Below are 13,898 nucleotides of genomic sequence, written 5' to 3' on the forward strand. Positions count from 1 at the left end.
AAAATATTTTCTTGGTGACTTTTCACACTCTATGATTACTGGAGAAATACTCTGAAAATAGCATAAATTCTGATAAACAGTCGTGACTCACTTACACTGAGAAGCCACTGTAAAATAGAATTTCAAAAGATGCATAAAATTAGCACAAAATAGTTGAGGTGGACTCAAGCACAAACTCATTCTTCAGTCGGTTTCAGGACAATGACAGATCTTTAGCACAATTTTAGTTATGCCTTATTTCTAAGATATACTGCAGTGAATCAGACTTTACTCTTTGTCTGTTTTTAGCTTAATGCACACACTAATCACTCCATCTGAATGATGAAAATTTTTGTGGTGGTCTATGTTATTTTAGATAAAACAGTCAATGTGTCAGTATTGCACAAATTCTGAGGACAAGTTCTAAGTTACACGTTCTGATGATTAAGTACTGACGTTCATAACTCAGAACTTGTATGAGTATTTACTAAGATAGGCATTCCTTTTTCGAGTTAAGAAATTATGTTCTGATGACTGTTAAGTTCTGGTATAGGTCTAAGTTCTGATTTCTCAGTCTAATCCTTTACTTGGCTTATCTTTGAATAAAATTTGATAACAGTCTCAGTTTGTACTCGAATATGTTAAAGTGGAAGATTAATAGTCACTGTGATTAGGATTAATGGTATTTATACTTGAACAGACCACTGTTTCTTGTGTTTTGTGCGGTCTAGACCATGCTTTCTCTTTCCAATGACTGTTATTCTTTTTCAAAGTCTAGGGAGATGAGGTAGAATTAATTCTACCTGTCAGCATTAAATATCTTTGCGTCTCTTGGCATTCTCTTGCCTATATAAGCAGCCACTTCACATTAGTCTTCTCATCACACTTTTATCACAAATTCAGTCTTGTTTTTCTTTTTCTATCACAAATGGCTGAATTTGGCTGGTTCTACAATTACGGTGATGAGACTGTGCATGTCTTTTTGAATGGATTTCCAACTCCCTACCCTATCACCAACATCCCTCACAATCTCTGGATTCAATTTCCAGAGGTTATCAAACGTGATCTGGTGGCCGTTCGAAAAGACCTTCACCTTCGTCGTATCCGTCAGCAAGAGCGAATCATACGACTCGCCATCTTGTTCGTCGAAGATAGGAAGAAAAAGATGACTTAATCTCGTCTTCTTCCTGTTCTTCTTCATCCTCAGCTTTGTCAGGCTTCTTAGCTAGGACTAAAGCTGTTGATGTTAGGGTTAGAAGCTTAGGGAAAATCTTGTATAAGTATTGATGTAATTTCCATTTCATAAATGTATTGACTTGATATATGAATGAAAACTGTTTTTACTTCAAGATTGTGTCTCTGAGTTATTTTATCTTGTGTTGATAAATCCTGATTAATATTCTGATGACCATTTAAATTGTGCCTTTCGTTAAGTTCTGATTCTCTGTCAGCACTTATTCATCGAAATTATCTCGGTCATTTTTAACATGATTTATTTTCAGAATATTAATGTTGCAGTGACAAATAATTCAATCAGTGATAACGGGTTAAAATTTGAATTGTTTCCCTTGATAAATGGAACAGTTTTTCCTTGAAACTCGGCAAATGGGTAAGTAATGATTACTGTTTTCTCGAGCCCAGTAACTATCCGTTATTACTGCATGTCTGACAGGTGTCCAACGGTAATATTTTTTTTGTATAAGTACAGCAGAGAGAAGATTTCTTTAATCTTTTTAATTTCTTCATCTTTTATCTCTCTTCTTACTTTTACTCTCCTTCACTTTACTATTTCCGTTGTTTTCATACAAATATTATATCAAACACCTATCAGGCATACTTAATTCTCAATTTTTTTACATGGCACCAAAGGATTTAATCATTGATGGAGCAAAGTTTGTTCCAAACAACTATGCTGCAATTCTTGATCATGCTGAAGCTCCATCTGAATTGTACTTTGTGCAAGATCTTCTTGCACATAGTGAGGTTGGGTACGCCTTAACTCAGCCTGAATTATTTTCAAGTCAACAAGTTCTGAGGTTCTGGAGGACTGGCGTTTTTGATGATGGTGGTAACCGTGGAACTCCCAGTATTATCTTCCAAGTGGGTGATTCATCTTTTGTAGTCACTCCTGGTACAGTACGCAGGGCTTTACATCTTCCCGAGGATTGTACTTTCTCAGTTCCAGAGGACTCAGCCCTTCGGGAGTTAATGGCTGAATTGGGATATGAAAAGAGTCTGACGAAACTTGGACAGTTGAAATGGGCTAATATCAGAAGAGAATGGAGTTTCTTCTTTGATTGCATCACCAAAGCTTTTGGGAACAAATGTTCAAATTTTGATGCTATCCCAATTCTGAGTCAGCACATAGGGTATGCTATTATCCATCAAACTCATTTTGATTTTGCAACTGGAATAATTGGTTTTATTGGGGATAGGATGACAGAGGATAGAGATGTTGTTTATTTTGCTAGATTCTGTCAACTTATTTACACTTATTGTACTGCTGAACCCCAGTTAGTCAGCACTCAAACCCCACCTTTTAAGGTTGCAAAAAGGTACTTTAACGACCTGATAAATGCTGACACAAAGAAATCAATGGTGAGACAATTACAGATTCCTCAGTCTGTGAAACAGATTCTGGTAAATGCTGATCCTGCTACTTACAAATCTGTTTACTCAAATGTTCAACCAACTCACCATAACCAAAATCCATCAACCTCAGTACCTACCTCTCATTCTACTCAACCTACCCTCAGAACTTATCTCAAATCCTATCTCTCCACTTCACAGACTGCTCAACCTTCTTCTTCAGCACCTACTGTGAAGCCTCCATCCTCTAAGCCAAAGGGAACAAAGACTGTTCCTCAAACACCTCAAAAGAGGAGGAGATTTACTTTGAGAGATGAATCAGATTCTGAGGAAAAGATTCCTTCTTCAGAACCTGTGGTGGTTGAAGCTGAGAACATAACTTCTCAGAAGGATTCTTACATTGGGGGTTCTAGGCTTCTCAAGAGGCTTAGACGTATGATAGTTCCTGAAACTCCCAAGGAATCCAAATCAACAAGGAAGTACAAGAAACAGAGGGCACAAAGGCCAGTTTCAGATGATGAGGAGGAAGCAGCTAAGGAAGGGGATCAGGAATCTTTGATCTCACAAGGCAAGGAATTTGCTCCAGTCACTTCTTCTCCATCAACTCCATCTCAGGAAGCTGTATCTGACAAGGCTAATTCACCTTCTGTGTCTCTTGTTGATCCAGGCACAAGTGCTGAAATTGATATTCAGAACCTGGTTGTGCCTGAAATACTTTTCTTAGAAGCTCCAACAGCAAATAATCCTTCCACAACACCTGTTACTGATGCTGTTCAAACTCCAGAGTTATCAACAACACCTTCTCTGCATCATGATGCTGATGATCAGATTTTAGGTGAGCATCAGGATATGGCTGTTGATCAGAACTTAGTATCAGATCAGCAATTAGAGGATGCTGAAGCCTCCATTGCTACTCACACTGTTGTCTTATCAGAAGATACTGATTCTTTAAGTTCTGATGCTACAAATGTTGGAGATACTGGTGAGGCTGCTACAACTGTAGATGCTGATGAAGCAGGTCCTTCCGGACATACTCCTCCACTGATTCTTCCTAAGTCTGAACTGGTAAAGGAGTTTGTTATCAGGGATGCACCAGTACCTTGGAGTGAAACTCCTGCAGGTCAGGAGTGGACTAAGGAATGGAACTCAGTTTCATGTGTTCCAAATGCTTTACATCTTGCTGAGCACTTGACTAAAGCTGATGAAATGTTAAATTCTGATGATTTTAAAACCCAGCTTAGAGTCACTGCATTGAGTACTAAACATCTACAAGGTCTTCATTCCAATACTCATGCAGAGCTACACAAGATTCAGGAGAACTTTATCAAACAGGAACAAGTTTGGAAAATTGATAAGAAAAAGTTCTTCCAACCTACCATTGACAGGGTTGCATATATTGAGAAAACTCAAGAGAAGCAACAAGCTCAGATTGATCAAATTCTGACAAATCAAGCTTCTCAGCAATCGCAACTTACTGAAATCCAAACCTTAGTGGAACTACTTATCTCTCTTTTATTACCTGCTGATGCCAAAAAGGGGGAGAAGGTAATTAAGTCCAAATGCAAAACCAACAAGACACTGCAAGGAAAGGATGATGGAAAAGATGACCAAGGAACCTCTGAAATGGGTAGTGGTCATAGTCAAGGTAGAAGGTTTACATCAAGACAAGCTAGTCACAGAATAAGTTCTGATACTGGGAAAAGAATAAGTTCTGCTGCTGGTAAAAGGATAAGTTCTGATGAACTTCTAGATCTTGATGAGGAAATGTCAAGACAGTTATTTCTTCAAGAAAATCCAGGGATGGACTTGGAAAGTTTAAAGGAAGAAGAAGCCAGACTTAAATCAGAGAAAGTCACATCTAAATCTGAAGCTTCTGGTAAAAAGTTACTTCCAAAACCTAAAGGCATTGTGATCAAAGAAAGGATACATACTGAAGCAACTTTGGCTAGATCACAACCACAGATAGATCCAAGATCCAAGGGTAAAGAAAAGGTTGGTGAACCTATCAAGCCTTATGTACCTCCTGAGGAAGAAGAAATTACTGATGGAAAAGATGATCTTGCTCTGACTACAAGAAAAGTTCTTAAAACAACCTCTGACATGGCTCAAGTTGTTCAGAGTCAAGAAATTGTAAGTTCTGATATTCAGAAGAAGCAAGTAACCTCTGACAGTGCTCAAGTTAACTTGATATCAGAAAATAGATCTAAAACACTCCTACCAGGATTCACTAAAGCAAAACAGACTCAATCTTTGAAGACTACTGCAAGTGGTTTTGAAGCAAGAGTAGTTACTGGAAAGGAAGCTAGAGATAAAACTCGATTGGGAAGTGCTGATGAAAGAAGAGTACACAACACTACCAATGATCCAACTTCCTTGAGTGAACCAGGTATTGGAGCAACTCCTGAGAGATTGAATCAACTGGAATCTGTACAGATGGTTTACCATACCTACTTGAAAGAATACATCATGTTGTATTTCATGACAGATGGTAGGGTTTATCATATAAGACAAAATGCCATTCCTTTGAAGTATTTTGAAGAATTGGAGCATGTACTTTTCTTACTTCAAGTGGATGACAGAATAACAGAGACTGCTGCAAACTACTTAAAAGAATAGATTCAGAGACAGAAAAGGTTTTATTCTGTTAAGTCTGACAGCATATATGTTCCAAAGTACAGAGATCACAATGGTGATATTGTTGATATGAAGCCTAATATTGCACAGATCAGAACGTATCTTGGTATTAAGGGACTTGAATTCAATCTTGAATCTGACAAAGCTTATGTCATAAGACTAGATCAGGAGTTAAGAAAAGCAAAGATTAATGATCTCAGAGCTGCAATCTTTCAAACTGGTGAAAATACTGCAGAGCTTAAAGGTGTTAAAAGGAGAATGATTGATGAACTAAGATATGCTGAGAAATGTTTGTTGAAGAACTATCTCAGAACAACTCCTGACATCAGAGAGATCAGAAAATGAAGAAGCCAAGTCGAAGATCTACAACTGCTTAAATTATGATATTTATACAGATTGAAGTTGTTATCAGAAGTTGAAATTGGTAAAAACTTTAAGGACTGTAAGTTGTAGTTATCTAGTCTATTTCTCGTGCATTTGTACTTAATGTTTTTGACATCATCAAATATCTGTTAAACTTATATATTTTGTTAATTTACAAGTTGGGGGAGATTGTTAGATATATTTGATAATGTCATGGCTAATATGTTTTATGTTTAGCTTTCAGATCTTACGTGAACAGGATAAATCAGTACTTAACTGTTGATTAGTACTTATACTGGAAGTCAGGACTTAAGGATATCAGTACTTATATTATCAGGAGATAATCATCAGAAGATAGATATCAGAACTTAAGTGCTGAAGGACAATCAGATAAGGACAATAGCTGATTAAAGGAAAGAAGATCGAGATAAACATAAGAAGAGATATGCATGAAGAAGGAATTCCGTGAAGAATGGAATACTTGGAAGAAAAGATATCTTATTGATATATTTTAGGAAGCAGAATTATATTCCATATCAATTAGCGATTATCTTGTAACTGTGTAGTATATAAACACAGGCATAGGGTTTACACTATAAGTGTTATCATTATCGAAGTTATTATTCTATATAACCCTAGCAGCTCCCGTGATATTTGTTCATCACTGAGAGGTAACAGTTCCATACTGTAACAGAGTTTATTGTTTCAATAAAGTTTGTTTTCTGTTACTTAAGATCTTAAAGTTCGATTTGAGTGTATTATACACTGTATTCAACCCCTCTACAGTGTGTGTGTGACCTAACATATGACTTGTCGATATCTGACTTAGTACATTTTTTCCAGAACAATGTTATTCAAATCCAAGCTACTGCTACACTTCTCTCTGAGGCATGGTAAAGATTTCATCTTCTTCCAGAATTTATTCCTTAGCTTGAAGGCTGTTCACAGAAAAATCCTCTAGTATAATCTTCTTAACATTTTTACAGACTCAAGTAATACAATTACAGAATGTAAAATTAGATTATCAAACAACTTATCCTTAGGGTTGTCAAGATGACTTAGTCGTGTTATGTACAGGCATGTCTTGCACAACAATAATTTATTCCTTTATTCTTCCTGCAAACAACAATAAGATGATTAGTACTATCGCATTTTAAACAAGCCTTTCTAGGTGCATTAGGAATAGGTTTATACTTGTTCTCCTTATTGACACCTACTTTACCATTTCTATTTTTCCTCATTTTTCATTTTAATCTCCTTTAGCTTATGTTTAAGCTGTTTCTGACTCATTAAACCAATATTTACTGACTTAGCTTGAACTTGTTCACAAATATCAGTATTAAAATTTAACTTAGATGATGATGTAAAACTCTTCTTAGTTATTGAATTGATTATATCGGTATTTAAGTTAAACTTCATAGTTGTTAACTTAAACTTGTTCCTTTTAGACTTTCTATAAGTATTTGCTGGTTCGATATCCTATGATTCATTTTCTTTATAAACTTCAGTACTAGGTTTATCTAATCATGAGCTCCAACAACCACTTTCAATTATTCCCTGAGTTATTCCTGAATTAGTCCAAAGTTTAATTATCTCTCTTTCTTTAACTAATTCCTTCTCAAGATAAGCATGTTTTTTAATAATTTTTCCTTAACATAGACAACATTACCTCTATTTTTTTTTGTTTTTTGAGTTTCTAGCATAAAAATCGACTCAGCTTTTAGGCGATCATTTATTTCCTTTAATTCAGAATTTTCAATTCTGATCCTTGCATTTTAAGAGTTTCATCACTATAGAAAATATGCAATGTTTAAGAAATAACCTTAACTGACATATCATCAGTATGAAAAGTTAGAGTTGTTTGACGTGCCTTAGTCTCAGGGGCCTCAGTTTCACTTTCAGCATTTGCCATAAGAGCATAGTTAACACCTTCATCAGATCTTGATGTATCATCCCAGTTTTTCTTTTTTGGGATAAAGGCTTACGTCTTCTCAGATTTTGTCTTCCTACAGTCAGCTGTAAAATATCCAACTTCATCACAATTGTAACACTTGATTTTGGACTTGTTATTCTTTCCAGACTTGGACTTCTTTTCATCATATTTTTTATAGTTCTTTTTATCAGAGTTTGAAGAACTAGATACTCTCCTGTAAAATATTTTTCATTTCTTGAAGTCCCTGTAAGCCATCTTCCTGAAATTTTTCACCATCAAGGCATCCATCTGCAAGATCTTCTCATCATTATCATGATCACTTCAGAGTCCGTAGAGATATTAGAGTTTGAATCATCATCAGTATTTCATGACTCAGTATCAGACTTTACAATCATAGCCTTTCCACTTCAATGACTCTTTCTCACAGGTTATCGGCTTCTCTTCAACCCCGAGTGCAACTTGTCTAGTCCTTGATTTTATCCTCCTGCTCCCTTGCTCCATCTCTAGTTCATGATTTTTGAGCATTTCACAGATCTCATCCAGAGATGTATCTTCAAGATCATAGTTGTCTCTTATAGATGTGACCTTCAAATCCCACTTTTTATGGAGTGCAAGAAGAACCTTCAGGTTTGAATCTTTTGGGTCATATTCTTTATCAACAACTGACAGATAATTTAGCAATTTATGAAACCTGTCATAGAGCTCAGTCAGTGACTTATCAGCTTTTGAGTCAAAGTGCTCATACTCTTGCGTGAGTATTGTTTTCCTGTTCCTTTTAATAGTAGTGGTGCCTTGACACTTAAAATTTAAAGTGTCCCATACTTCCTTTGTTATTTTGCATCCAATCACCCTATTTGACATAACACTATCCAAACTACTATGAAGGAGATGTCTCATTTTAGCATCTTTCAGGATTGATGCTAGATCTTCAAGAGTATAATCCTTCTTTTCATTATCAACCATCTTTTTAATCTCACCAGGAACAACAACCAGTTTCTTAGGCATGTGAGGTCCATCATAGGTATATTGTAAGGTCTAAGAAGCTTACTTTGCCATTTTGATTGTTTTCTGGCTCTTAACCTGTTTGTGTATCAACAATAAATTTTGATATCAATTATTAGGCCTTTAAGTATACTATTGAGGGGGGTGAATACATTATTAACAATCAAATTGAATTGAAACTCAAGTATGAAGAACATTATTTATATTAATGAATAAAAAGTATTTACAAAATCCTCTCAAAGGATGAACAAATATTTTTGAGAGCTGCTAGATTACACAGAATGATAAAATAATAATCGACGTTTACAGTGTAAACCTAATATGTGCTTATATACTACACAGTTACACAATCAATCTAGTTGATATGATATACATGAATAAGAAATCCTAATACATATCCAACTATTAATTACTACAAATAAGTAAAGTTTGACACCGACACATATCTGCAAATCATAGTAGTTATCACTGAATCAATTACTTCCCGAGATATAGCTTCTGACAGATATTAACTCCGATGATAAACTCTGATTACAAATTTTGATAGTTAACTTCTGATACCATCAAATTACATCTAACAAAAAAATTATTCTCTACTTCGAATTATATCTTTTCTCTCTCTTTTTACTATATCTTTTTAAATTTATTATAATTGAAATATAAGAATCATTATTGTAGTTGAAACTCAAAATGATATCTTAAATTACTGCTCCCACCATCCCAGTTTTATTGTCCATTATTGTCATTTTCCTCTGTCACAAAATAATTTTTCAATTTGATTAGATATGGTAAATAAAATGTGAATAAAAAGGTAAGTAAAAGGTTAATCAAAGATAAAATTCGCTGTCTTAGTTTTATATAAGGACAATTATCATTTTATATGATTTTTTTATCGGAATCCCTGTATATGATTTGATTAAATAAAAGATGAATTTTGTAACACCCCCAAATCCGGGGTCGGGGATTCGGGTTGTCACGAGTTCCATTTCCCTTATAAATACTTAATCTTAACAGTCAACCAACTACTGCGTACTGTGACCCCACAATATACACACACACCACAAGTTATAGTCTCAGAGATGAATACCAAAAATAACACAAGTCATTTTATTCCACAATTATAAGTCATTACACCTCAAAAGGGTTTCTGAATAAATTTACATATTCTTTGCCATTATTACAATTCATATAGATACATAAGTCTGGTACAACAGAAGTTGAAAGCCTAGCCTATTGGTAATTCCTACCTCAGCTACAGCGACATCAACACCTACAGGAAACTGCGGAACGTTTCCTATCCGCTCGCAAATTGGGAGCTTGGTCCTATTCATCTTGTCTATCTGTTGTTGTGTGATGAAAGAAGAAAGCAAGGGTGAGCAACAAGCCCACCAAAATAATATGTATAATGATTAACAATATATGAGCATTCTCATAATACTCATGAAAGTCTTGGTCAAGAAGAAATGAACCAAGTTTGATATTTTATCGCGACCAAGTCGCAAAATATTCAGTATATATGTATATATACTTTTCAAAATCTTGGAAGTCCTCTTCCATGCATAATATACACAGAGTTCCAGTTTATAACTGTATAAAAATATCGTTGCAAGGTGATCTCATATATCTAACCTTGTCTCAACGTTTTTGTGAAAATCTTTGTCATGCATAAGATAATCATTAACCATATATAAGTTGAAAAGATGAAGTTACGAGATACTCCAATATACTTATATCTTTTCCGATTACTACTTGAACTACCACCGTTCAAGGTATAATCAGTTTCAAAAGTTCATCACATAGATGAAACTACAAGAAAAGACTTGAATAGATTCAATCTTTGAAATATCATTATAAATAATGAAGTTACGAGATACTTCATTAAGTCCCGATATATATATATACACCTATATATATACATTTCATACACTCCTTGAAAACCTCTGTTATGAAAATTATAAACAGAGTTGCAATATCCAATGAATTTGGAAAGGAGAAAACCTTGGCATAAACCTGATATCTTGCTGATCAGGCAAAGATACCAATAAGTAACTTTTTCTACTAGTAGATGGATGAATCCCCCACCGGTCATCACCCTGGCCGTATTAGGACCTTGTGCTGGACCGCCACCCGGCCTCTTACGCGTTGATGGACTGCCACCCAGCCACTTACACTTTGATAGACCGTACCCCGGCCTGTCGCTTATGTCGACTCAATTAGATGGACTTACTTCCCGAACGTTGGGCAAGTAATCAAACTATTTTCTCAAAACATCAACCTCGTAGCGAATGTAAAATACACCACAGAGCCGGATCCCTCAGGTTTTGAGCGAGTATTTAAATCCCCTTCGAAAGGAGGATCTTAAATGTAAAAATGAGTTTTGGGATCCGCCCTAACTTTTAAAAAACATTTTGAAGACTCGAAAACATTTTTAAGAATGTTTGGAGTAATGCTGATTTAATAAAATAAATCAGTCCCAATATATTAGAAAATATCTGAATATTATTATTTAAATAATATTCCCATAAAGAATAATCTTTATAAAAATAATTGAAGTAGAAGTTTTACAACTCATACTTGAAATAAATAATAAATAACCAAAGATATACTTATACGAAAGTACGATCTTTATTTGAATAATCGAAAATAAGTTTGATTGTCGAAACATTATTCTTTAATAAAAATAAAGAATATTATTTAATAAAATAAGCGGAGTCATAAGTCCTCGAATGAATTTTGAAAATAATATTCATTAAATAAAGTAAGCGGAGTCAAGTCCTCGAATGAATATTCAAAATAATATTAATTAAATAAAGTTATCGAATAAACCTTATTCGATTAATAGTTTTGAAAAATATATATATATATATATATATATTATACTCGGGAACATCGACTCCCGGTTTAGAAAATGTTCACCTTTGGGTCCCCTATACTAAGGGTATACACAACTACTACTTATCTCTAGCATATATATTATGCAACTTATAAGCATTTGAATCAACAATTAGATATCAAGATTACGAAACAGACATGCATATATACCATATCAGCATGCTCCAATATATCGCAAAATTTGCTAAAAACAATCATGCACTTATCACAAGATAATGCATATACATATATTTACATCACAACAACAGTATAACGGGTAGAAAACTTGCCTGAGCGACTAGGGGTGGTAAAAGGCCTGGGACGAGTCTGGTAACCTATAAAGAACATATAAGTTGGAATTAAACCAAAGTCGCTTAAGAATCTAGACTTTAACCAATTAGACTCTATCATTCTCTTATGGTCGCTTATACCCTTAACGATTTACTTAAGTCGCTCGAGTACCCTCGGCTCCACCATTTTTAATAAATTAACCGTTAAGAATTTTAAGACGATTCTTTCGCGAGTACCCTACCAACTGCCTAGTCCACTTTAAATAATTGTTTTATACTCCAATTAGTCATTTAAGGGCCTTAACCAAGGTTTCAAAGTAAGGCGAGGGGTAATGGTTCGTTCGCGAAACGCCGTTACTTAAAACGGTCGTTTCTCCTAAACCGTACATCGGATTCAAGCAAACCATATATCAAAATGAAGCTCGTAACATGATCTATCTAAATATGGCAAAGGTTAGAATCTTTCAGTAAGTTCACGGGTCCTAAAGTTAAGAACAGAACAGTTAAGGAAAATCGGGTATTATGACGTTTATGTTTACACGATTTCCAAATTAATTAACACTCTAAATTATCATCATTTCACTCACAACCACCAATACAACAATATTCAACCATCATACTACAAACTCAGTCCCCAACTCCAAGTTTTACCAATTTATCCAACCAATCAAAGACCCAATATTCAAAACCAATACAAATCCACCAAAACTACTTATAATCAAAGATCAAGCCTTAATACTAACAATGCTTCAATAAAACTTATTGGAATCATAAAATCAAAGCTAGGGTTTGAAGTTGATACCTTCCTTGGTAGGTGTTAAGTTGCTAGGAAGCCTTAGGGAGCCTTAATCTAACCTCCTACAAGCTTGATCTTTCCAAAGAAATCAAGAACATAAAGTTAGGTTTTGAAGTTTCTAAAAGTCCGATTTAAAGAACTGTTAACATGAGGGTCTTACCCTGCTTATTTGGACGAGACTTGTGAACAAGAGTTGTAGGCCATCTCAATACCTTTCCAACGAGCTATAGAATATAACATTTGAGTGAGTATTAAAGGAGATATGGTAGTTTGAAGTTGCTGATCTGGTTTTGGCCGAGAGCAAGGAAAGAAAAGTGAAGTAAAAATGTTTCTAGTTTGATTAAATGATTTGTGTGGTGTTTAGCTTGGTTACTTTCTTTTGTTGTTAATTAACCTTTTACCATGGTAAAAATTGTGTGGCTTATAATCAACCAACAAATCCTTCCCATTTTGTCATGCTTATGCCATCCACTTATGTCATCTTGTTACACTTGTCTTCCTCTTGTTGGTGTGATGACATCATCATCGTCCTTTAACCTCTTTGATTAACCCCTAATTACTTAGCTAATGACCCCTGATCTGTTATACGGTTCGTTTAACTTTTATTCTCGTTTGTCGTTTGAGGAATCATACCGGGGATCTTATTACTTGGGTTCCCTTAACCTTTCTCAATACATTATATTCCTTTTATGATCCTCTCTTATAATTCTTGAATTTAAATCCTTTTAATCATGTTACCTTATACTCAGTTCTTTCTGTATCGGGTGGATTTTCGGCAAAAATCAAAGTGTTCAAATTTGGATTCTGACGATCTTTACATACACTTATATACCATATAGAGTACTAATAAGATCCCAGAATACCAATAAAAGAAACCCTACATAGTGTGGCATGAAAAGTTTTCTTATTCAGCATAATCAGCAAAATCACTATTCATAAGGGTTACAAAAAGTCCAATTTTTTTGGGGTTATTACAAATTTATAATGTTGTAAAAATAAAAACGGGGCTGAGAGAAGAATATTTATTACTTTATAATATTATTTGTAAGGAGTCAACGATTTTATTGGACTTGCTCTCACTCGTGTCACAATTTCGATTTCGTTCTATCTGCACTCTTTGTTCTATGGCATGTTTGGTTGTGGAATTACAAGTTTGGTATCTTTCGGTGACAATGTTGTTTATATCAGGGATATTCTTTATTATAATTGGTTTTTTTCGTTGTTATTATTAATTTATTGATTTTTATTCGTGACAATCATGTATATTTGATTTTTCACTATACCATGTGTTAAATAAAATATAATAAAATTAATTTCAGAATGAAAAACAAGTTGTATAATTGAAATTTTTACAAAAATTACATAAAATGGACCTTTAAATCTTGTAAAACAGAGTTAAAATAAGTAAAATATATTTAAACTTTAAAATCAAACTTGACTA

This window comes from Apium graveolens, chromosome 11, assembly GCF_009905375.1.
Source record: "Apium graveolens cultivar Ventura chromosome 11, ASM990537v1, whole genome shotgun sequence".
Classification (NCBI taxonomy): domain Eukaryota; kingdom Viridiplantae; phylum Streptophyta; class Magnoliopsida; order Apiales; family Apiaceae; genus Apium; species Apium graveolens.